Below are 25,565 nucleotides of genomic sequence, written 5' to 3' on the forward strand. Positions count from 1 at the left end.
AGACCTCCAAAGAAGGAGACTCCACCACACTCCTTGGCAGCAAATTCCACTGTCGAACAGCTCTTACTGTCAGGAAGTTCTTCCTAATGTTTAGGTGGAATCTTCTTTCTTGTAGTTTGGAACCATTGCTCCGTGTCCGCTTCTCTAGAGCAGCAGAAAACAACCTTTCTCCCTCCTCTATGTGACATCCTTTTATATATTTGAACATGGCTATCATATCACCCCTTAACCTCCTCTTCTCCAGGCTAAACATGCCCAGCTCCCTTAGCCGTTCCTCATAAGGCATCGTTTTCAGGCCTTTGACCATTTTGGTTGCCCTCCTCTGGACACGTTCCAGTTTGTCAGTGTCCTTCTTGAACTGTGGTGCCCAGAACTGGACACAGTACTCCAGGTGAGGTCTGACCAGAGCAGAATACAGCAATAAGTTTCATCAAGTGTGGCTTTGATTCGTTCTTGGACCTCAGCCGATGACTTGCTTCTTGGCCTCTGATGTAGCCCTCGCATTTCTTATGGGTATAAACCCTGCCTGCTGCCTCTGTGACATGTTTCACACAACATTCTATAGACTGAACATGTTGACTGTGGAATTTGCAAAGGCTTGGGAATGAACTTCTTCATCTTTACTTCCGCTGTATTAAGTTTACATGTCCAAGGAGGTTCATATACCCCATCAGACCAGTCCATCAGCTCCAACACGGCTGAAGCCTTGGGGTTGATGGAAAGTATGTCTTCCTCAGACATACAGAAAGATCTCCCAGTGTGTAATCTCTGCCCCTCAAGTCAATGATCTTTTCACTGTTATCTGAGCACAAGAGTGTCTGGATTATCATTTCATGGAATGCTGAGTGCTGCATTATCCACTGCAGCCTTCTTTTGCAGCCTAACTCACCACAGCTGAAACAAGATGGGCTGGCAGGGGACTGGCCTGACTGGGGTCTTCTGAAAGCACAGAACATAGACTTTTCCCTGACACTCCTCTTGATCGCTCCCCAGGATCCGCTCCTGCACCCTTGGGACCCGCAGCCTCCTCTGCCAGCTCTGAGACTTCTTGGGGGCCGAATGGATCCTGTCCCAGCCCACTAGGATTCTCTCTGGTATTATCAGACGCAAGCTTTTGTGCTCCTCCTGTTCCTCCTCTTCATCCAACCACCCCTTCCAGGACACTTCCAGGGGATTCTTGATAACATTGCACCATTAAAGTGGATTTGGTGCTGTTGCACAAGCCCATTTAAAATAAAAAATAAAAGAGGACTGTGTGTGTGTTGAAGAAATTATGCCTCTTTCCTGTAGCTGGGAAAGTGTTTCGTGGGCTCCTTCTCTGCTCAGCACCCAGTATGGAAGAACTGGGAGTGCTGTCCTAAAGAAACAAGCATTGCCTGAGTTTACAATGCAATATAGTAACAATACTAAAATAATTAAAAACTGGAGGAACAAAAGAAGAATGCCAAAATTAAAACCATAGCAACTTGGTCATAGGCTAGTTTAAACAGATGATTCTTGGTCCTTTTTTAAAACCAGGAAATAGAATCAATTAGCTGAATTCCCACAAGAAATGAATTCCATTAATAAGAAGCAACAAAGGGGCTGCAAAGATGAAAAACGGGTGAAAAAAATACGTTTAATTAGCAATTGACAACCAAGGAACTCACAGATCAAGAATGAGAATATACAGAAATCAAAAAAAGAAAGATAAGCAAGAGCAAAAGAACTGATACATTTAAAAAGTAAGCAGCATAAACACTTCCAAAATAAAGAGGGAACCAGTAGCAGGAAGCTGTAGAGAAACATGGAACTTAGAATTGCAGAGTTGGAAAGGACCCCAAGGATCATCTAATCCAACCCGCTGCAATACAGGAATCTCAGCTAAAGCATCTGTGACAGATGACCATATTGGGGGGGGGGGAGATGAGCAAGAGCTAAAAAGTTATATGGGATGTTTCAGATGAGAACAGGGGTTGAAACTAGCAGGGTGCCAGCTGCATTTTGTGCCTAAAGATTCTCCATTTGTGAGCACCTCAAAAAGCCTGGGTGCCATTTTTTGCACCCGGTTGATCCTCAGGGATTACTGAAATGTATGTGCTTTGAAGCCTTGAAGTTTATGTTAAGGATAGACGATATGTTAAGGAGTTTAGTAATAAAGAGCAGTTTTGAAAACCAACGTATGGCATCAATATTTTCATTGTAAACACCCAATTAAATATGTATTAACAATTTCTGTTAAAAATGTGATATTAACAGTGTCACATATGAATTGTGTATGAGTTCATGCTTATCAAAATAATAAATAAAAAGTGTTGCCCCTCCCCCAAATGGCAACTAGATATTTGGCTCCTAGTTTTTCTATTCCAGTTTCTAACACTTGATACAGAAGACTGATTAGAGCCTCATGCTCTACCAACTGAGCTTGTATAAACCTTCTCAGTTTTAGCAGGAGCCATTATACACATTATGCACAACCCTTTAAAAATGCAATTGTTATAAGCTGAGACCTCTACAATATTTTAATTTTATAACATTTGAAAATTGATAGTTTTATTTGTCTGGTGATATTGGTAGACCTGATTTCTGTTTGTTGGCAACAAAATTAAGAGATCTTGTAGAGTTCCAAGCCAGCTGATTCAATGGAACTGAGCAAATCCTTTGAACCAACAGGGACAAGGAATACAAAATCAGATCCCATGGCAGCAGAAATTCCATCCCTGTCTGCCCTTTTACATCCCAGCGTCAAGCCACTGCACTGTGGTATTAATAGGTTAACAGTCTGACCATAGTGGAATATGACTGAATGAAGTGTGGCGATACCCAGCAGAGAGGAGCAACAGCTCTCAAGTGACTGATTGATCTCTTGTCATTTACATTCATTAAAGCCAATTCACTTTAGATGGATCAAAGTGTCTGGGCAATTAGCTGCAGGCATAAAGTTAATCTAAATTTCCAAACATCTCAGAGGCAAAACTAGTTGCAGTTGTCCTATCACCCACAACAACCCACTCTAAGATAGCTATACATTTCCTATTTTCTAATCTGCTGACAAACATTTAAAATGTAAGTTACATTAGTTTTATAAGTAGCTTTCCCCAGTCTAAGGCAAATGTGTTGACAACTAGAACTGTCAACTTCCTTTTTCTCCTCCAAACTGTATTTCCACCCTCAGGCTGTCCTCTTGGGACATCTTTTTGTGACTTGGTCCTTGTCAGTGAATGAAAGAAACTTGCTGAGCTAGATTTTCCCCAGGTATTTCCCTCATGGAAAGCCAGAACATTTGTTTCATTAGTTTGGATGTTTAGGGCACAAGTAGCCCATAGGAGCTGGCACCCAGTGGGACTGCTGGGGCCAGAGCCAATGACAGGCAGAGTCACCTAGTTCTAGTTTTGTTCCACACCCTTGTCCCTGCTGAGACTTCAGAGAATGTTGCCACCAACAGGATTGGCAGGCATGTGGATGCTGATTTGGGGCAGAATGGGGTTGGTGATCAGGACCCCATACTCCCCAATGGACCAGCCTCCACTGCAAATAGTTTGCAGGGTGAAAAATATTTCTGCTTTTCAGGTCTCTGTTTCTTCCTTCCCCTTGTCCCCTTACATTGAGGACCCTCTTGCCTTTCTAGTAGCTCAGTCAACGGCACAGGAGTTTTTTTCTAATAAAAAGAAACCAGCCAAAAGTCAACACAATCCCATCATTCCCAACTAGTGTTGCCAATATTAGACAAACAAAAAAAGAGCCACAACCTGGAGACGGTTGTCCCTGAGCCAAGCTGAAATCAGCTATTTGTTGTAGTAACCCAGATACTTGGGGACATGCTTACCCAAGAACAGTCACTGATTTCAATCACCACACTTTGCATTGCATCCTTTTAAGGGTGAGAAGAGTGCTGCTGCATGCTAAAGATAAGAATCTTCTGCTATTCATTGAATGATGCATCAACATATATGTTTTCCACAAAAGAAAAATATACTGGATGAGAAAATAAATTAGGGGGAAGCTAATCTATACTGAATGAGAAAATAAATTAGGGGGAATCAGTACAGGGGTCAGCAACAATGATGAATTCCTGTGCCCCACAAATAACCCAGAGATGCATTTTAAATAAAAGGACACATTCTACTCATGTAAAAACATGCTGATTCCCGGACCACCCGTGGGCCGGATTGAGAAGGCGATTGGGCCGCATCCGTCCCACGGGCCTTAGGTTGCCTTCCCCTGCTGTAGTCTATGAGAGCCTGAGCATTTTGGAAGGAGTGTATTTGCTGCAGTATTTGCTATCGGTTTCCAGGGCCTTAAGGATAGCTTTGAAAACAGAATGGAGGAAAGAATAAAATACCTGGAATATTTTGTAATCCTTTCATAATCCTGTTTTGCAAATTATTCAGAAGTATTTCCCCCCAACAGATTTTATTAAAGTTCGAAGGAAAATATGCAAAAGTTAATATTAAATATCCAATATCTTTTTTATCAAAGATAAAATAAACTAATCTCAATAAAAACACAAACCCAAAGAAGGGAAAAGGGAAAAGGAAGAAGACTTTCTTTTTTTATATAAATGTTTATTAAGGTTTTACAAAGCATACACCACATATAACAAAATAAAAACAAAAACAACAGACAAAAAATACACACTTAACAAGAAAAAGAAGAAAAAGAAAAAAAATTCCACTTTTAGGTTTCAAAATTCCATATCCCTCTTTCCTGACCTCCTCACATCTCCCTTTTTTGTATTCCTCTTTATTCCGTCAAATTCAGCAAATTCTAACCCTTTTTCCAACCTTGTTTATATTTGTATGTTTCCACTTATTATGTCTCTAATTTCCCTTATCTTAATCCTTTACTCCACCTTATATACTTTGACATAATATTATTCTAGTCATACCCCCCCCCTTTTTAAAATTCTTCTTTTCATAACTCTTTTAACTATATCCCAAATGCCATGTTACCTTCACATCCCACATCATTTTAACATTCAAACATTTTACAATATCTTTGTAGATAATTCTTAAACTTTTTCCAATCCTCTTCCATCAATTCTTCTCCCTGGTCACGGATTCTGCCAGTCATTTCTGCCATCTCCATGTAGTCAATCACTTGCATCTGCCACTCTTCCACGGTGGGTAGATCTTGTGTCTTCCAATACTTAGCAAGAAGTATTCTTGCTGCTGTTGTTGCATACATAAAAAATGTTCTATCTTTCTTTGGCACCAATTGGCCGACTATGCCCAAAAGGAAGGCCTCTGGTTTCTTAGGAAAGGTAAATTTAAATACCTTCTTCAGTTCATTATATATCATTTCCCAGTAAGCCTTAACCCTTGGGCACGTCCACCAAAGATGAAAGAATGTTCCCTCAGCTTCTTTACATTTCCAGCACTTGTTGTCAGGCAGGTGATAAATTTTTGCAAGCTTAACTGGGGTCATGTACCACCTGTAAATCATTTTCACAATATTCTCCTTTAAGGCATTACATGCCGTAAACTTCATACCGGTGGTCCACAACTGCTCCCAGTCAGCAAACATAATGTTATGACCTATATCCTGCGCCCATTTAATCATCGCTGATTTGACCGTTTCATCCTGTGTGTTCCATTTTAACAGCAAGTTATACATCCTTGACAAAATCTTAGTTTTTGGTTCTAGCAATTCTGTTTCCAATTTTGATTTCTCCACCTGGAAGCCAATTTTTTTGTCCAAATTATAGGCCTCTCTTATTTGGTAATAATGAAGCCAATCTCGCACTTTATCTTTTAATTTCTCAAAACTCTGCAATTTCAGTTTGTCACCTTCTTGCTCCAAAATTTCCCAATATTTTGGCCATTTGGCCTCCATATTGAGCTTTTTCTGAGACTTAGCTTCCATAGGCGACAGCCACCTTGGTGTTTTGCTCTCCAACAAATCTTTATATCTTATCCAGACATTAAACAATGCTTTCCTGACAATATGGTTTTTAAATACTTTGTGTGCTATAACCTTGTCGTACCACAGATATGCATGCCACCGAAAAACATTATTAAAACCTTCTAAATCCAAAATGTCCGTGTTCTCAAGAAGCAGCCAGTCTTTCAACCAGCAAAAAGCTGCTGATTCATAGTACAGTTTGAGGTCTGGCAGGGCAAATCCACCTCTTTCTTTTACATCAGTTAGAATTTTAAACTTTATTCTAGGCTTCTTGCCCTGCCAGACAAATCTAGAAATATCTCTCTGCCACTTCTTAAAACAATCCATCTTGTCCAAAATTTGCAATGATTGAAACAAAAATAACATTTTTGGCAAAACATTCATCTTAATTGCTGCAATTCGACCCAACAAGGAAAGCTTCAGATTGGACCATATTTCTAAATCTTTTTTAACTTCTGTCCAACATTTCTCATAGTTATCTTTAAATAAATTCAGATTCTTCGCAGTCATATTTATCCCTAGGTATTTCACTTTCTTAACCACAGTTAAACCTGTTTCATTCTGAAACCTTTCCTTTTCCACTGGTGTTAAATTCTTCTCTAATACTTTAGTTTTTGACTTATTTAATCTGCCACTTGACCAAATTCTTTAATCAATTCCAAAGCTCTTTTCATACTAGATTCTGGCTCCTGTACTGCCAAAACCAAATCATCTGCAAAAGCTTTCAATTTATATTGTTTAGCTCCGACCTGAATTCCTTTAATAGACCGGTCCCTTCTGATCATGTTCAACAGCACCTCCAGGACCGAAATAAATAGTAATGGAGAGATAGGGCAGCCCTGATGTGTTCCTTTTTCTATCTTAATTTCTTCAGTCACCACATTATTTACTATCAATTTTGCTTTTTGTTCTGAATAGATTGCTTCTATACCATTTTTGAACCCCTGTCCCACTCCCATCCCTTTAAGATTTTTCTTCATAAAGCTCCAAGAAATATTATCAAAGGCCTTCTCCGCATCAATAAAAATTAATGCTGCCTTCGTATTAATATTCATTTGCAGCAACTCCAAAATGTCAATTATATTCCTTGTATTGTCAGATAAGTGTCTGCCTGGAAGAAAGCCTGCCTGGTCCTTATGTATTACTTCAGTTAACACTTTTTTAAGTCTATTAGCTAAAATATCTGCAAAAATTTTGTAATCCACATTTAAAAGGGAGATGGGACGGTAGTTCTTTAGTTGTGTCTTTTCAGATTCTGTCTTGGGTATCAATGTGATGTAAGCTTCTTTCCACGACTCCGGCGCCTTCTTCCCCTCCATAATCTCATTGCAAACCTCCTTTAATGGTTGAATTAAATAGTCTTTCAAAGTCCTATAATACTTGGAGGTTAGCCCGTCCGGCCCTGGAGACTTGCCCAATTGCATATTCTGAATGGCACCTTCAATTTCTTGTTCTGTGATTTGGTGGTTTAATGTTGTTTTATATTCTTGAGATATTTTTTGTAATCCATTGGTTCTTAAAAATTGATCTATATCGGTTTCTTTCTGCGGCCCTTGCGTGTAGAGTTGTTTAAAATATCTCTGGAAACACCTTCTAATCTCCACCGGGTTCTGTATATTTTCCCCTTCAATCTCAAGATTTGTAATCGTGTTTAACTTCTGTCTTTTTTTCAACTGCCACGCTAATAGTTTTCCACATTTATTAGCTGACTCAAAAGTCTTTTGTCTCATTTGTTTAATTTTCCATTCTACTTCCTGATTAATCAGTTTCATATATTGTACCTGGTATAACTTAATTTCTCTTAAAATCTCTTTTGAGTTTGGTTTTGATCTTAGCTTCTTCTCTCCTTCTTTTATTTTCTCCAAAAAATTTTCCTTTTTTCTCATTTTGAGATCTCTTTTTTATTGCATTCTGTTGAATCAAGAACCCTCTCATGACCGCTTTACTTGCGTCCCAGATTACTCTTCTTTCCACCGTAGTTTTCAAATTTACCTCAAAATAGTCTCTCAAGGTCTTTTGGGCCTTCCTTACAATCTCTTGATCTCTTAGCAAGGTGTCATTCATCCTCCATCTGAAGGAACCGATGGGTGTTAGTTTCATTTCCATCCTTACCGCATTATGGTCGGAGCAGGTTTTTGGGCAGATTTCCACCTTTTTTATCTTAGGTGCCAGTCCTCTAGTTATCCATATTTGGTCAATCCTAGTCCATGTCATCTTGGCTTCAGAAAAGAACGTCCCTTCTCTACCTAGGGGGTTTTTGGTTCTCCAAATGTCAATCAGGTCCATATTGTCAGTCAGTTCAAAAAAAGTTTTCGGTAGTCTGCCCTCTTTCGTTACAGTCTGTCTTTGTGCTTTGTCCATGTTCGTAGATACCACTCCATTCATGTCTCCCATCATAATGATGTTATTATAATCCATAAAGTCCATCATTGTCTCATGCAACTTCTTGTAAAACTCCGATTTCCCCTCATTTGGTGCATAAATTCCTAGAATCAAAAATTTTTCTCCTTGGGTTTGGATTTCAATTGCCAAAATTCTTCCCTGTTCATCTTTAAAAAGAAATTTTGGTGATAGGCTTTCTTTTGCGTAGATAACCACTCCTCTCTTCTTTACTTTGTCTGATGAAATAAATTCTTGGCCTAGTTTTTTATTAATTAACACTTTCCTGTGAAGCCTAATCACATGTGTTTCCTGCAAACAAATTATGTCCAATTGTTCCTTTTTTAATAAATGAAAGATTTTCCTCCTCTTTTCAGGGGAATTCATACCATGAATATTCCAACTTAGTAGTTGCAGAGACATGTTGAAGTAGTTGTATTTTCCTCCTGTTGCTCCCAAAAGTGGTGTCTCTTTCTCAGGATCTTTCAATCCCCCAGGTGTAAGTATTAAGCTTAATGGTCCAGGTCCTAAGTCTCTGGATTCTTCTTCAATTCCTTTCTGAAGGTCTTCTCCGTAATCCTTCAAGAATTTTTCCTTATCTTCTACAGATTTGATTTTAACTTTTTTCCCTCTAAAGGTAAAAGACATCCCCTGGGGGAATTCCCATCTGAAGATAATTCTGTTGCTTCTCAGTAGTGTCACCAGATCTCCGTAGTTCGCTCTAAGGTCAAGTAGACGCTTCGGAAAATCCTTGTAAATTTCCACCCTTGAATCTTTGATCTCTATAGGCGTCTTGAAGTGCACACTCAGAATCTTATCTCTTTCTTCCTTCGTTCTGAGGGAGATCAGACAGTCTCTCGACTTAATCTTCCTCCCTCCCTTGCCCAATCTGAATGCACTTACAATTTTAAAGTCCTTCTCTTCTTCCAGAGACCAAAATTCTGCAAATTCCTTTGTCAAATAGTTAATTAAGTCTTCTTTATCAAGTTCTGGTACTGACCTTATTAGGAAGAAGACTTTCTAGAACAATATTATTTTCTCTTTTTTTAGTTTACAGTATTTCCCCCAAAAACTTCACAAAAAGAAACCCCCCCCCACAGAAATAAGTTAAACACTTTTTTAAAAAGCGTTTATAGTTACTCCTTGTCCCCCATTGACAAAGAGAGGTCTACAAATTATCTACTCAGGGCTTATCCACACCTGTTGCCCTCCTCTTTCCAGGCACAGGTTCGTACTTTAAAGTTCCATATCCAAACACCTTTTGGATTTCCCTGCGAAAATCTGCTCTTTAAAGCTCAATGAGAGCAAACAGATATTTGGGTTTTCTGTGGATCGACATTTGCTCCGGCTGAGCTTTAAAGAGTGGTTGTTCACAGAGAAAGCAAAAAAAGGGGGGGTACACCATGGAGCTTTAAAGTGCACACAATGCCTGGAAAGCATAAAGAAAAGGTAAATGTGGATAATAAGCCCTTGTAATAGATATGTTACCATTAACTTTATCATTCCAGTAAACAATGCCCATCTTTCTATCAATTTGTCATGTTGAATATTGCTTAGAGCTCTCTCTCCCCCCCCCCATCACTTTTCATCCATGGAATTTCCAATTTTTTCCAGCCAGTTTCTTATAGTAGGAGAGGACTTTGTCCATTTCTTGAGAATGCCTAACCTTGTGGTTAGTAAGCTGGAAACCAGTTGGATATCTGTGGTTTTTATTTCTGTTTATAATGTATATAGAAGGGTACATATAGCATCTCTTGGTATATTATTCCCCACAATAATTTTCAAGATAATATTCAACTGTACATTTTCTTTTCAGTGTTTATAATATCCGTATTTTTCATTCTTCATGGTTATTTACTTATTACATATATATAGAAAATTATTGAACTTTCAAAAACTTTACATGGGAATAAGATATTATAGCTGCAATCCTTTATATATGAATTCAGTTGGATGTGTTTACCTAAGAACATAACAGTTTTCTGGATCAGACTACGACCCCATCTAACCCAGCATCCTGTTTGCAAAGCCAACCAGATGCCTATGGGAAACTAGCAAGTCGGACTTGAGAAGATATGCGTACAATTGTTCTGTAAGTGCCCATTTTCACTTCTCACTGCTAATCAGGTTTCCAGAAGAGCATAGGAAACTGCCTTACATTGATTCAGATCATTGAGCCCAGTATTTTGTAGTCTGACTGGTTACAGCTATCCAACCAGTCCTGCCACCCAGGAGTCTTTTAACTGGAGATGCTGGGGACTAACTAGCACCTTCTTCATGCAAAGTATGGGGTCTACATCTGAACTCTGGTCCTTCCCAGATTTGAGGCAAGAGCAGAGGAATGTCCACAAAAAGACATCTGTATTATCATTAATCCAAACAGTGTGACACTAATACCCCCTTAGTTTGATGGGGCAAGGTCTTGCCATGCTGAAATTTAGGAGTGGTTCCTATCTCCCTTTGCCCAGTGCAAAGAGAGAGGTGTGGTGGATTTCAGCTAAGCTTGATACAGTTTCCTGTTTGCTTGTGGCAGTTGCCAAACTATGAATTTCTTCTTTTCACTCACAGTTCCTGGATTTTCTTCCTAGTGGATCACATCACCACCTCCTTCCAGAACTACCCATTGGATTGCAGGACAGCATTCCTGCAGTACATGATAGTCCAGAACATACTGATGAGACTGTTGGCAAGGCTAAAACATAACTCAAAAAGCGGGGAAAGTATCAAGTCAAGACTAAAGATCAAAGTTATTTGGGGCACACCCAAGGGCATGTCCACACCTAGTAAATTTACATTTTGCTTTGAAAAGAAGCCCACATTAAAACACCCCATCATTTCAAAATGTGCTGCATGAGAAACCACTGTTAGATCAACTTATCAAAGTGACACACCATTGGGTGCATGAAACTAATTATATAGCTCTTTGGATCCTAACCCAAAGAAAAGTTAATTTTTTATTATTTTTCCAAACTATGACGTATGTCATTGAATATAATTAAGCATTTTATAATGATTGGAATCAGTATTTTCATAAATCATTGTACATTCTTTTGTATGCTAGAATGTATTAGGAATGGAATTTGTCAGACTATAGTTCCTACTACCAGTCTTGCTATTTCTTGTTCTTCAGAGCTAAAAGCAGCATTTTCTTCTGCTTCTTATTTCAGAAGTAGTTGCATTAAATTCTAAGGGTTTTAAAAATTTCTCTTCTACCGCAAAGGGGCCCTGTTAGAATTTGGGATCCTGTTTGTTATGACCCGTACTATAACAGACCTGTGGAGGATCTCATCACTTCATCTATAAAGTAGAGAAAATATGGTGTCATTCTCCCATGCTGGGCTTTATCTGTTGCATGCAGAAAGGAAATTCCATAGAGATCACAGTTGTCTCATAATGTAGTCTGTGGCTGTGCAACGCACTTCACAATAATCTAAATTGTGGCAGGGCAGCAAAAGAAACAGTAAAATAAGGCATATTGGGTGAATTCTTAAGTTTGAAGGATGCAGAAGTGGATAGATGTGAATTTCTGTTCAATTACTTTATTATGTGTCAACATAACCGCCCTGAGACCTCTGGGTATAGGGCGGTATATAAAATCAATAAATACATAAATACATATGAAAACCTCTGCTTATATACTGTCATGAGAATATCCGTTTAATTTCACTTTTAAAAGCAAGCATCCTCGGTATTATTAGTTTGGCAGTGAGTAAGGTCTGATAAAACTTCAGCAAGCATGTTCCCAGTGGGGGGAAGCATCAGATAGCAAAGACTGTAAACACCAGGAAACCATAACTGTGTGACCTGCCTTTGAATTGGGGCAGATGATCAGTTTTGCTAGATTAACTCAACCATTGAAGGAGGTCTCTAGGGGAGCCTCAGCCTCCGCAGGCTTCTCCTTCCTCTCCCCCCTCCCTTCCGTGTGAGTCCCCTGTCCTATTTCAGAGCCCAGCTAGATATGAGTCATCCAGAGGACTGAACCATCTGCGTGGGATTCCACGACTTGATGTTTTCCAGACAGGGTCATTTAACTGCATACTCAAATGGGGAGGGTGTGTAATCCTAGAAATCATCAGTCAGGGATGGAAGAATGAGCAATTCACAGCATGCGGGTGGGCGTTGCATGTGCACATCAGCAAAATGTTAAGAGTACAGGCTTATGTCATTACTGATCCCTTCTATTTGATATGAAAAAGGTAAGGGTAATCAAATGGATCAACAACCTTACAAGGTGTTGTGGTAGCAGCTATCAGGAACTCACTTAAGTTCACCAGTTTTTGATCAGGCATGTGTCAGTATAGCTACACAGTAAGCACTCTATGTTTAGCTATGTAGCTTAGAGATCTATCAGTGGTCATTACTGGCTGCTGATATTCAGAACTGTCATATTCTAGGATAACAGTTTTCAAATTTTCTGTCCTTTCCTTATACACTGAGGAACAACCTTCAGACAACAGGTGAAACCTGATCAGCTGAGGCGGTTATTTGGCTTTTGTGCTGTTGGGTACTGCTTTTTTCTTTTGCTTGTTTCCATTCAGTCTTTTGTGTTCTGTTGATTTTGTAATTATTGGTTTGTTGAATTTGTTGTAAGCCACCTTGCACCTTTCTTTATTAATATTTTTTCTTAAATAAAAGAAATAAATTACTGATCTGCTTATTGAGAAACTCTAGTAAGCTTCTGAAGAACCTCAGGGCTGCCCAGAAGACAGTTAAAAATATCTAAAAGAAGCAGAAACTTCAATAGGAAGCCGGGTGGGAATCAATAATCAATAGATCAGGTTTGCAGTTGCCAACACTCAGTCAACAAAAGGGTTTTTATTATTTTGTAGCCCCAGTGCAGGAAGAAACTTGTCCAGTTTTTACAGGCCTAGTATTGTATGGCAGGCCACTTCTCTCACCTTCTGCTTGGCGTTGTCTTCCTTAGCTGGATCTGGTGTGGCAGAGACTGGGCAAGAACAAAGCAATAGTTTAGAAGGAGAGCTGGGCAAGGAAAAGGTGGGAGGCAAGCTACAAAGATAATAAAAGTCCTCTATCACCATTCCAAAACATCTGCATGGAAGTCATTATATTGCTTGAGTACCTCATAGATTTTCACATGCCTGCATATTCCATAGAGATGCACAAGGAGTTTGTATTTCAAATCTGTGGCCTAGAACTCTCACCAGGCTCCTCCAATCAGCCTCAGCCACCATGGCCAATGGCCACAGGTGGTGGCAGTTGTCATTCCAAGCATATGGAGGGCACTAGGTTGGTGAAAGCTAAGGCAGAGCATTCCTAGACATATCTTTAGTATGGGCTTTCCAAGAACGTTGAAGAGACCACCTGCTTTTCAGTGAAAGGGCTGGCTGGGGCCTGAGAAGGCTGGCAGCTGTACTTGAAACATTTGCAAAGCCGCTGCATCAGCTACGCCTTCAGGCTGCCTATGAAATAAAGCCACAGGGAGGAGATTTGGGAAGTTTTACTTCTGTTTGCACAGCTCTTTGTAATTTCCTTTCAGTAGTTAGAGCTCCTACAAGAGAGAAACCTCACTGGCCCTTCGGAGTTTTGCTTCTTGGACAGATCTTAAATATTTGGGAGGTCTGAACTTATCAAGGAACTCCTCTACAGGTGCTGTTTGTGTTTTCAATTTGCACAGGGTTTAAAAGGGGATGACGAGAAATTCATAGGGGTAGGTCAATAAGCAGTTATTGGCCAGGATAGCTAAGCAAAACTTCCAGGTTTAAAAGCAATACACCTCTGAACACCAAAGAACGTTGTTGTTGTTGTTGTCCCCGGCCTTTTTATTGATGGAGCTCAAGGTGGCTTAAAACTAAAATAGAAACAGCTAAAATTATATTTTAAAAGCAATTAAACATGCATGGGATTGCACTGTAAAACATTATTTTAGACATGGGAGGGAAAAGTAAGTTTAAAAGAAGAGCATATACTCCCTTCTTTGGTGAAAACCAGCCTCTGTAGTTAACACATCAAGTAGAAGAGGGGCTCAATATCCATATCATCCTTCCTTGTGTTTATAAGAGCAATATCATCTTGGTAAATATATTCAAGGGAAAGTGTGTGAAAGAATAATACATACATGTAGATTTCTGGCTGTACAAACTTTGAAGCAGCCCTCCACTACTACTGAAGTGTGCTTTAAAACAGGTAGTGGAGGAGGTAGCAGCCTGTTTGGAGATTAACTCTCACTAATTGTTGCTTAATCCCAGTGGTGTGCTGTAAGAACAGCACTGCCAATGCAACCACATTATGGAATGACACTTGACCAACCATATATGCCACTAGAGGTGCCAGGAGTGTGAGAAGCTGTGCTCCATCCTGCCTTGCCATGTGCTGCTTGTTCTCTGCTAACTGCAAGGCTGAGGGTGGGGGGAATGTATAACAAATGCTATCTGTTTTCATTCACAGATCTCAGTCCAATCAGTCATCTGTCAGTCTTGGGCTCCTGCCAGTTATTGTGTCAATTCCCACACCCACTTTCCTGTAGCTGGAGTCCTTAGAAAGCATTTTTTCCTCTGTCTTCCACATTCCCTCCTTTCCACCCTGCTTGCCCTTGATCAGGATCAGACATGTTCTGGAGATGACTTACTGTAGGGAAGGAGTAGCTCACTTTATTTGTCCCTCACACACATCTCCCCAACAGTTTTCAGCCATGGAAGAAATTGTGGCAGTGGCCAAAGCCATTCCAGCTAAGGGAGCCTTGCCACTGAACAGCAAATGAGTCACAACTGTCTTGAAGCAATCTGCTTCTGTTATGATTAGGGCTGGGGTAGGAGGAGAAATTTGATGCAGCTTGCTTTTAAAGGCAAACCTTCCTAATTTACTCTTTCCCAAACTATAGGAACAGAAATGCAGCCATTCTTAGAAATTTGCACACTTCTGAATTTTGCAGGGCAGCTCTCCACCCAAGTAATGTGTACAAAAATCCATGCACTAGGGCATTAAATGCATATATTAGTGAAAATAACCTGACCTGATCCAGCAGGGCTCTTCTTATGTTTTTACTTGTAACTGGTGTTTTTCAAGTGGTCATATCCTCGTTCATACAACCCTCTCTCCTTCATGCCTGGCACCTTCACTGTACACCTTTAGGCACCAGCCTTTGGCTGATTCACATCCAATGCCCTTTTTAAATGTGTTGGGGGAGTTATTAGGTTGTTTTCCCTTTTATCTTGATTGTGTATTTTGTGTTTTTATGTTGTGATTTTTTTCCTGTGAACCACCCTGAGACCTGCAGGTGGAGGGCGGTATACAAGTTTAATAAATAAATAAATAAATAAATAAATAAATAAATAAATAAATATAAAAATGCCTCTCTCTCATGTTCTGAAGGCAGTTAGAAGGAGCTGAGCATGAAGATGCTCACCCTATAACGGGAGGAAGGAGTGAGTGCCAATTACCTGATTAAAGCTTTACAAATTTTTGAAGTTCTTCTATTCAGGCTCAGATTCCATCAGAGCGATTGAAAGGATGAGCACTTGAAAAACATTTTTTTACAATAACTTTGTTTCTCCTTTAGATCTGTTTGAGGTGGCATCCTGTTTTGTGGCTTTCTTCCAGACACTTGGAGATCATGACTTAATGCTGTATTCATTGAGTAAGGAACATGCAAGGGTGAATTGGCCCACACTTACAGCATAGTGTTAGAATTCCTGCTCCGTGATTGCAGTCATGGGATTGTTGTCTATCCCATGACGGTGTATGTTTTGACTCCACAGAGTGGGAAGTGATGGAGACAGGATGTTTGTGTTACTGTGTTCCGTGAAGTGGGACTATTGTCCTTTGTTCTTTCTCTTTGCTGTCTGATACTAGAGAGAGAGGGAACCATGTTGCAGTGTTCCGTGTGTGTTTATATGTAAATAAAGTCAATTAGCCAAAATGCTGAGTTGCTGAGATCTGTTACATGAACTGCGCAGACTCTGCGGATCCCTAAGTGTGCCGGTGTCTGTTGGCATCGGTCGCTGTGATGTTTGGGCTGAAGAAAGTTTTTGAAGCTCCCGATCGACCAGGAGGGAGAGAACATGCCCGTCAGGCATGTGTCTCTGCCAGGGTCCTACTCGAGTGTAGGACGAGCTCCTGACACATAATACCTAGCAAGTAGAAGGTGGCATCACTGACCATCCTTTATCCCACAGACTTAGGGAAGCCATGCATTTCTCCTTCTCCCCTTAGAGCTGGCCACAAAACTCATTCGCAGGATAAAAAAATAGACACATTAAAACCAAATGGTGTCATTAAGAAATATTAATGTGGTCATCAATGAGCATTAAGAGCCATGGCAGCCCATCAGTGTCCATTAGCTTGACTCACGTTAGAGGAGAGCAGTGGCTATGCAGCAATATGTGAATCTCTATCGGCAGTTACAGCTGAGTAGCCTCCCAGCAGACAACATGTTGACAGTGCTATTAAAGTAAAATTTGCTCATCCTAGGTGGCATTGATGTGTCGCAGCCCAGCCCAACTCCCTACCACAACTCTCTTGCGCATTTAGCCATTTCAGAGAGCACTGGGAAAATAAAGCAGCTTTTGAAGCTTCACAGAGGTTGACACCTCCCCTTGGTGAATCTGCTTCTTTGGCCCCATTATATAATACATTTTGCATCAACAGGCCAGAACAGGACACAGATGGAGACATTTGTACACATATTGGAACATGCAACAAGAATGTATAGTGTTATGTGTTTGCTTCTTCCTGATGAGGTAATTGCCTGGGTGATGAGCCATTAAAAGAACAAAGGGAAGGGGGCTCTGTGCCAGATGACAAATGGGTGGGCCCCTCCTTCAACTCTTAAATATTTAGAAGGACAAAACCTGAGTTGGACAGTGGGAGTAGCTGTTATGTGAGCTGGAAGGACAGCTGCCGTCTGGAAAGGCAGAGAGAGAGTGTCATGACTACTTTCTGCTGGAATCCAAGGCTACATCTATAGGAGAAACAAGACCCTTTTGTGGTATTAATGCTGTGAGCCCCTCCAGCACAGGCTCAGGTTGTATATATGTGTAAATAAACCATAAATCCTAAAGACACCACAGTCTCTGCCATGCCTCATTTCCAAAAGGAAACATGAATCCTGACCTAGAACCCTTGAAATTTCACACCACTTGGACAAAAAAATTATATTGTTGCACACCACCAAAATTTCCAAGATGACAGCAGCTTAGATTGCTGCTTGGGTCCTTTAGAGTTCTTGGTTGAATGCATATCATAATAAATCTAGTTTATTGGTAACCAATTTTTCGCTACTTTTTGATGTTTCTCATTACAAGAGTTAATCTAAACCAGTCAAAAAATTTAATTCTCTGCAGTGGTCTTTCAGGTTTACTAAATTTTTTTCACTTGATCCCTTATCTGTCCTGTCAGTTTATCCATATCAGCATATTCCATAAGTTAAATCAGCCAATCTTTTTTTGATGGTATCGTCTCACTTTTCCAATTCTGTGTAATTTTCGCTGCCGTGGTAGCGTACATAAATAATTTCTTTAACTTTCTTGGAGTCTCCCTCCTGATAATCCCTAAAAGAAATGCCTCAGGGTTTTTTGGGAAATGAAATTTTGAACATCTTTTTCAACTCATTATAGACTGAATCCCAAAATTCTCTCATTCTTATACAGGTCCACCAGACATGGTACATCCCACCACCTCCTTACATTTCTAACATTGGTCTGAATTATTTTTATACATTATCGCTAATTTCCTCGGGTGTTATATACCAGCGATAGAATACCTTCATGTAGTTTTCCTTAATAGAATAACATGCTGTGAACTTAAGATCTTCCCTCCACAATTTTTGCCTTTCTGAGAGTTGTATGTTATGACCTAAATCTCTTGCCCACTTTACTATGGCTGATTTTACCTCCTCGTCCTTCACTGACCATTCTAATAAGATTTTATACATTTTGGACAATGTTTTCTCATCGTTATATATCAAATCTCTTTTGAACTTTGGTAGTTCTTTGTTAAAGCCTCTTGGTTTGTCTTGTTTGAATAAGTCGTGCATTTGATGGTACTGTAACCCATTGTTGACTCTACTTATTATTCCTTCAAAAATTTTGAGTTTTAATTGGTTGCCTTCTTCACAAAGAATTTCTTTATATGTAACCCAGTCATTCATCATGTTGACCTTTTTTTACAGTCATGGCTTCTGTCGGTAACAACTACCTTTTGTTCCAGGATACCCTTGTTTTTTATCCAGACAGAGTACAGAGATCTTATTACATGATTTGTAAAGTCTCTGTGGGCTCTCACCTTGTCGTAGCATAAGTAAGCATGCCAGCCAAAATGATTATTAAAGCCCTCTAGATCTAATATCAGTATTTTTCAATACTAGCCATTCCTTGATCCAAGAAAGGCATGCAGCTTCATAATACAACTCAAGATTTGGCAGTGCAAAGCCTCCTCTTTCTCTACTGTCTGTCAAAAGTTTATAACTTATTCTTGGCCCCTTGCCCTGCCAAATGAATCTTATTATATCTGTCTGCTAGGTCTTAAAATGTCTTGCACTGTCCACTACTAGGATGGCTTAGAATAAGAAAAGTATTTTAGGCAACACATTCATTTTTACTGTGGAGAGCCTACCCCAAAATGATAATCTTAACCTGTCCCATATTTCCAAGTTTCTTTTTATCTCTTGCCCACCGCTGTCCCTCAGTGGGCTCAAACCACCAACCTTCTGCTTAACAGCCAAACACACTGACTCAATAGCAGCCATGCTAAGCTTGCCATCATTTTCTGAAACGCTATTCTTACACAGATTTTGGAGAAAGGGTAATTCACTGCAGGTTAATTCCATCTGGCCATTAATCCAACACTTACTGCGCAACACTTTTCACAGGGGAAACAAATGACAATTCTGATTTCCACCAGCAATATCTTCACAAGGCAAATCCACTTACCAGTACTTAGTTTAATTGTCAATGACCATTCATTCTGGAGTGGGCCTTAGATAAGCAACATCTGTGTTGGCTGGTCAGGGAGCAGAGTACCACAAGATTACTATGGTTATAAGCTTTAGTTAAGCCTAGCCAACTCTCCCAATAGATTTGTACCACTATGGATGCAAACTATGCATGAGCTCGGAGTTATAATTCCTAAGACTTCTGACTTCTAAAGCATGTCAAAATCTTATACACACACTTAGGTAAAGGTAAAGGTACCCCTGCCCGTACGGGCCAGTCTTGACAGACTCTAGGGTTGTGCGCTCATCTCACTCCAGAGGCCGGGAGCCAGCGCTGTCCGCAGACACTTCCGGGTCACGTGGCCAGCGTGACGAAGCTGCTCCGGCGAACCGGCACCAGAGCAGCACACGGAACGCCGTTTACCTTCCCGCTATAAAGCGGTCCCTATTTATCTACTTGCACTTAAGGGTGCTTTCAAACTGCTAGGTGGGCAGGAGCTGGGACCGAACGACGGGAGCTCACTCCGCCGCGGGGATTCGAACCATTGACCATGCGATCGGCAAGTCCTAGGCGCTGAGGTTTTACCCACAGCGCCACCCGCGTCCCTAGACTTACACACACTTACCTGGAAGTAAATCCCATTAAACTCAGTTGGGCATACTTCTGAGTAGACAGGATTGCACTGCAAGTCTTCTCTTTCTTAGCAATATATGTAGAGTAAGAAGAACATAGTGCTCATCTTTTGCTGTGCACTATGTACAGCCAGATTTGAGGGGAATAGAACCCATGTTTTTGTTTTGTTTTCTGTTTTGTTTTGGAGGTTTCTTCAGTGCTTTTTTCCTTTAAAAATGTTTAAGGGTACTCTCATTTCGACTCAAGAAAATCATCATTTTATAGTTCAAATCAGGAAAAACAAACAAACAAATAAATAAATACCAATCACTGTGCTAGATTCCAACTCCTACTTCACACATTAAATGGTTGCTTCCGTGGAGACTCAAGAAACACTGTGACAGCAAATGAGGCCGCCATCGGGGGTAGCAACAGAACTGACGATTCACCATGCTAAAGAAGAAACTAAAAAAATTAAAATTTTTAGTTTCTTCTCCCGTTAGATTCACAAAATGTTTAGGGGTATGCATACCCCTGCGACCCCTCAGAAAAAATCACTTGCTTTCATAATCCAAATCTCCAAATACCCAGATTTCCAAAAGTGCTGTGCTTTCAGAACAGCCCAGTGTGTTATGCTGAGTAAGTAAGTAAAGAGAGATTCAGAACAACAGGACAGGACAGAATTGGTGTACAACACCAGCAGATTAGAAAAGTGGTAATTTATTCCTTTTGCACATCTTTTGCACTACAGATAGCAGGTGTCCTTTATTTTAAAACACGTACTTTATTTCAAAGGCTGTTTCACAAAACACAAGGCAACAAAATGTAAAAGGGTACAAAATTCCCCTTATTCGATGAAAAGCTAAAAGGGTTTGGGTTTTTCAATTCAAAAAGCTTTGGGTGTGTGGTAGAGGGAAATAAAATTATCTCCTCACAGAACACTAAGGATCATTGAGATAATGTATGTGAAGAGCTTTGAGCACTGTGAAGCTTTGTATAAATGCTTAGGTATTACTGCAGTAGAGTTCAATAAAAAGGTTAGACAAATTCATTATATGCATCAAATAGCTGTTGCTATTAACAAAATGCTTGGGACATACTTCCTGAGCTGAGACTCTAATACTTTGGCCACCTCATGAGAAGAGAAGACTCCCTGGAAAAGACCCTGATGTTGGGAAAGATAGAGGGCACAAGGAGAAGGGGATGACAGAGAATGAGATGGTTGGATAGTGTTCTCAAAGCTACCAGCATGAGTTTGACCAAACTGCGGGAGGCAGTGGAAGACAGGAGGGCCTGGCGTGCTCTGGTCCAGGGGGTCATGAAGAGTCGGTCATGACTAAATGACTAAACAACAACAACAACATGTTATCTATGCACTATTTAGTTATTAGAATATGTCTGTTCTGCCATTCTTACACAAAAGAAATCCAAAGTTAATTAGGATAAACAATCAGGATATAAAAGATTGTACAAATAGATTTTTAAAAAAAAAATCTAATAACAAGAAACAAAACTTTAAAACAACAGTAATGCTCTTGCTACGTAAAACTAGTAGTAGAGACATTATTCTAAGATAGCTGACTACTGGAACAATATTGTTTGCTTTGTGCGGTTTTTCTGAGACACCAATCCAATATATCTTTTTCAAAATAAATAATCTGTTCCCTACAATCTGAATTAAACCAGGCATGGACATCAAGACCGTCAGGTACCTTGCAGCCAATTAGACTCAATGCTTTTATTTCCATTTTGGGTCCATGTGCCATAAGCATGAATTGGAGTAGTAGACCATGGTACCCTCAGGGAATACCTAGTATAGGTTAGTCATTTACCTTTGGGGAAAATTAAATGATTTACTTTTGTATTTAGGGGTTCTGTTTATTGTTGTACTGAGGTGTTAATCAGCACATTCAAGGAAACAGCAAAAGCCAGCAACTCCCATGCCAAAGCCAGAAGCAAACACCAGGAAGCTATTTTCAAAGGAGGCGGGTTCTGCCTGACTCCATCTTCCACCGGCCCATGAGCTTGGCAGGCAAAGGAAAGTGATTTATTCCTCCTGATAAATGGGAAAAAGTGGATGAAAAGATTAAATCATCTCTCCTTGCACTCACAGAAATGTGCTGCTGACCCCGTGCTCTGGCAGGGTCAGGAGGAGTCAGCAATGAGGGGCTAGAAAGCTTCGCAGTGGGCGGGCAGTTTGCAGTCAGTAATTGAAGTGGAATGAGGAAATGCTGTGTGCCGTTGCTGGGACCCCGTCTGTCCAGAAGATTGTTGCTGGTCCCTTTAGTTTCCTTGCTGGTTGGGAGAGTGAAGCATCCTAGATTCTTAGTGACTTACTATTCAGACAAGGACCATTAAGCTAATAAAAAAGTCATAGAGGCTGGGCAGGCTTCTGGTTACTGATATGATTCCCAGTTATGAATTGGGGTCATGGAAGTTTGCCAAAAAGTTAAGGGAAGGACAGTAGCTAAGTGGTGGAGCACATGGCTTTGCATGCAAAAAGAATGCAGGTTCAATCTCCAAATAAGGAGCCCAACTAGACATGACACTATTCACACAATTAACAGCTGTGTGAATCCTCTGGACTGGGGTCAGGATTAGGAGCACAACAGGAGGCAAACAGTTAAGTTCCCCCATTTCTCCCCTCTGCTAAAGATACAATGCAGACTGTGGAGGTGCAGAGCCCCCCCCTTTACTTTGGTGGGGTGGTATCCATGCAATTGGTGATTTCATGAATGGTGTCATATCTATGATGGACCTTTGGACCCCTGTCTTAAACAGGAGTCTAGTGTAGACAGCACTAAGGTAGATAAACCAATGGATGTCATGGCTAAAAGTCCAATGTAGTAACCACCACATCATGCTTTGCTAGTTCAGTAATCTATTTTTGTCACCTGATACTAATAAAGTGGGAATTCTGCTATTGTGCTGCTGATCTTTAATCTATTTTGACTGTTCTTTGTGCTATGGCATGGGACTCTGAGGGTGTGGCTATAAGGGCTCCTGCATTTCATAAATTACCACTACAGCACTGGCTATTGGATACAAGATGCCTTTGGCCTGATCCAGCAGGGCTTTACTTAAATTCTTAACCTCCACCTGCAGGCCATAACATAGTATTTGAATTGACCTGGCAAATATGTCTCAACTTCTACAAGATGTGATAGAATTGATTCCCAGAAAGGAGAACCAAATCACAGAGAGGCTAGAGTCATCTATATAGGGGCTATAGAGTCATCTTGTAGAAGTTGAAAAGTTATTACTAGCCATCATAGAGCACAATATGCCATCTCTACGTGTGTTACTATTACACTGAATTTTACACAGTCTGAACTGTGAGGGAAAAGTGAAGCTGAACAGGGAAATACAGTATAAGAGGAGGGTGTCTTGTTCATGGTATTGTGCAGATTCCCAGTAAAAATTGAGTGAACAAAGTGTTGCTATTCCACAATAAATGCCCAGTTCATGATGGGGGGGGGGACTTAATTCCAAAATTTTTTGGAACCCAACATTCTCAGTTATTTGAAACAGTAATCAATATGCATCTTCAAATGCTAACAACTGCTGTTCTTGGAGCAGGTCAGACCTGAAATGTATTAGTGGTTCAGAGGTGTGTGGGTATGACTGGATTAACAGGGGATGTTGCAAAGCAGAATTGAGTGGGAGGGGGAAATAAGAGTACAGTAGCAACAGATGTGGCAGGAAATTACACAGAAACATTTGGCACACAATGCATGCAAGCACTGCTTTGTATTACTGCCTTATTCCTTATTGTATTACTACCTTGTTCCTTATGTCTCATTACTGTTAGCTTCCTTAACCTATTTCTGTAGTTACTTGCTACCTAATTATTCAACAGCAGTTAAATTATTGTTAAACAGCTGCTGATTTATTTAAAAAAATATTATTTTTTAGATTACCCTATATCCCAATCAGGAGATTTTAGAAATATGTCTATTTGCATTATACTTCATTGTAGTACAGTACATGTTATCACTTGAAATAGTATCAGAAGCTTATGGCTTTGCCTGTCAGAACATCTAGGTCTGTACCACAATCAGTATTACTTTGGGACTGAAAAAATGGAGCAAGTACTTTGTGAGGGAACCAAAACACTGGAAACAGACCAATAATACTTTGGTTCTCTAAATTTCTCATTTTAAAAAAATCTTAAATTCAGTTCTCTACATTTCTATACCAATTTGTGATTTGAAAATAATCCTCATTAAAATTCATCAGCATTTCAGTACAGATTTCTCCCCAAAAACACACCTTTGTATGCAGTTTTCACATTTTTGCAATCAATATCCCCATAGATAATGATTTCTTGTATCTTGTTATTCTGCTTCCGAGTTCCTCAAACTCAGAACTTGAACCATTAACACAACAGGAAAATTTAAAAGCTGTATTGATTAAATCAGTACAGCATTCCAACATGGGTCTGCAGGTTACAAACAGCTAAAGCACAACTAAGCACTGTGACCAGATTTATTCCCAGATGCCTTCTCTGAAGGGGAAGGCTCTTCAGTGATAGGGGAAGTGTCAGGGACTGGACAGACAAAGAGGAGTGGTGGAGACAGCCTCCCCAGGAGCCTTCCAGAGAGGAGGAAGGGGCAGATAGTATAGATCTATAGGACTGGTTTGCCACTGGGCATACCGAAGAGGAATAATAATAAGAAGAAGAAGACAAAGACAAAGAAGAAGAAGAAAGAAGTTGGGAAATAATGGGAGAGGAGGAGCAGGAACCAGATAGCATGGAACAGGCCAAGCCTGAGCAGCAGTTGAATGACACGCTGTCACTGGAGTCTCCCAGAACCCGTACCCTCCTCCAAAACCAGGCGTTCATTGTACTTGTAAGCTGCCTTATAATGGATCAGACCATTGCTATGTCTAGCTCAGTATTGCCTACAGTCTACACTGATGGGCTGTAGTTCTCCAGGGTCTACATAAAGTCTACTTTGACTACACTGTACATTTGACACATCTTGAATTTTCTCTCACATTAACAGCGTTCATATGTGACACATATGTATACACATTTTAGCATCACATATGAAATTCCCCACTGAATTTGCTAGAACTTTGTTGATGAACATATAGAAATATGGAAGTTGGCCTTGTAAGGTTTGCAGGCATTTTGCTCATACTGTACCTGCTGTCTGTGTGCCAGCTGATGTGCTTTCTAAAACTGCAGTGACCTTTTTGCCATTGCAAAGATATTAATTAGCTACTGCCTGAATACCTGTGCACACAATGGTGTCAGGGCTTTAAAAGCAAGCTTTTGTAGCCCTCTTAGTAACCTGTTGCCCAGATAACAGGTCCAGTGCGATCAGTCTGTCAGTTCCTCTGTGCCACAGTGACAGCACAGCCTGTGATTCAGGGGAACTCTACAATGTGTTGGGCTGCCATATACAAGGCAATGACACTTTAAATATAAATTAGCAAGCAAACTACAGCTCCCACCAGTACATTTGCCCTCCCCATCATTTCTGCTTAGATTAGACACAAAACAATGTGTCAAGGGGATTTTTTTGAGGGAGAAACAAAGTTAAAGAATGCTAAGTAAACTTGAAGAAACTTCTGTTGCAACAACCAGACAAAACTTTGTAGTGAATTATTATATCCTCTGTTTTGTATAAAGCAGCTAAAAATAACATTTATTCTCCTGGTATGAAAGGCTTTTCATCAAAGGTTGTAGCGGTTATTTGCCACAGCTAAAATTTCCAGTTGAAAGTAGTCAGACTGCTGTTCCCTAGTTCTGCAACCCGTCATGGCTAGGAGTGGAGAGATATAACAGAGATA

General features: G+C 40.2%; 1 protein-coding gene across 1 annotated transcript in view; it reads left to right on the forward strand.

The window, feature by feature from the left end:
* PEBP4 (phosphatidylethanolamine binding protein 4) overlaps positions 1-25,565 on the forward strand; it is a 278,274-nt gene that overhangs the window by 201,520 nt on the left and 51,189 nt on the right. The window lies entirely within an intron of this gene.

This window comes from Podarcis raffonei, chromosome 15 (genome assembly GCF_027172205.1).
Source record: "Podarcis raffonei isolate rPodRaf1 chromosome 15, rPodRaf1.pri, whole genome shotgun sequence".
NCBI classification, from domain to species: Eukaryota; Metazoa; Chordata; class Lepidosauria; order Squamata; family Lacertidae; genus Podarcis; species Podarcis raffonei.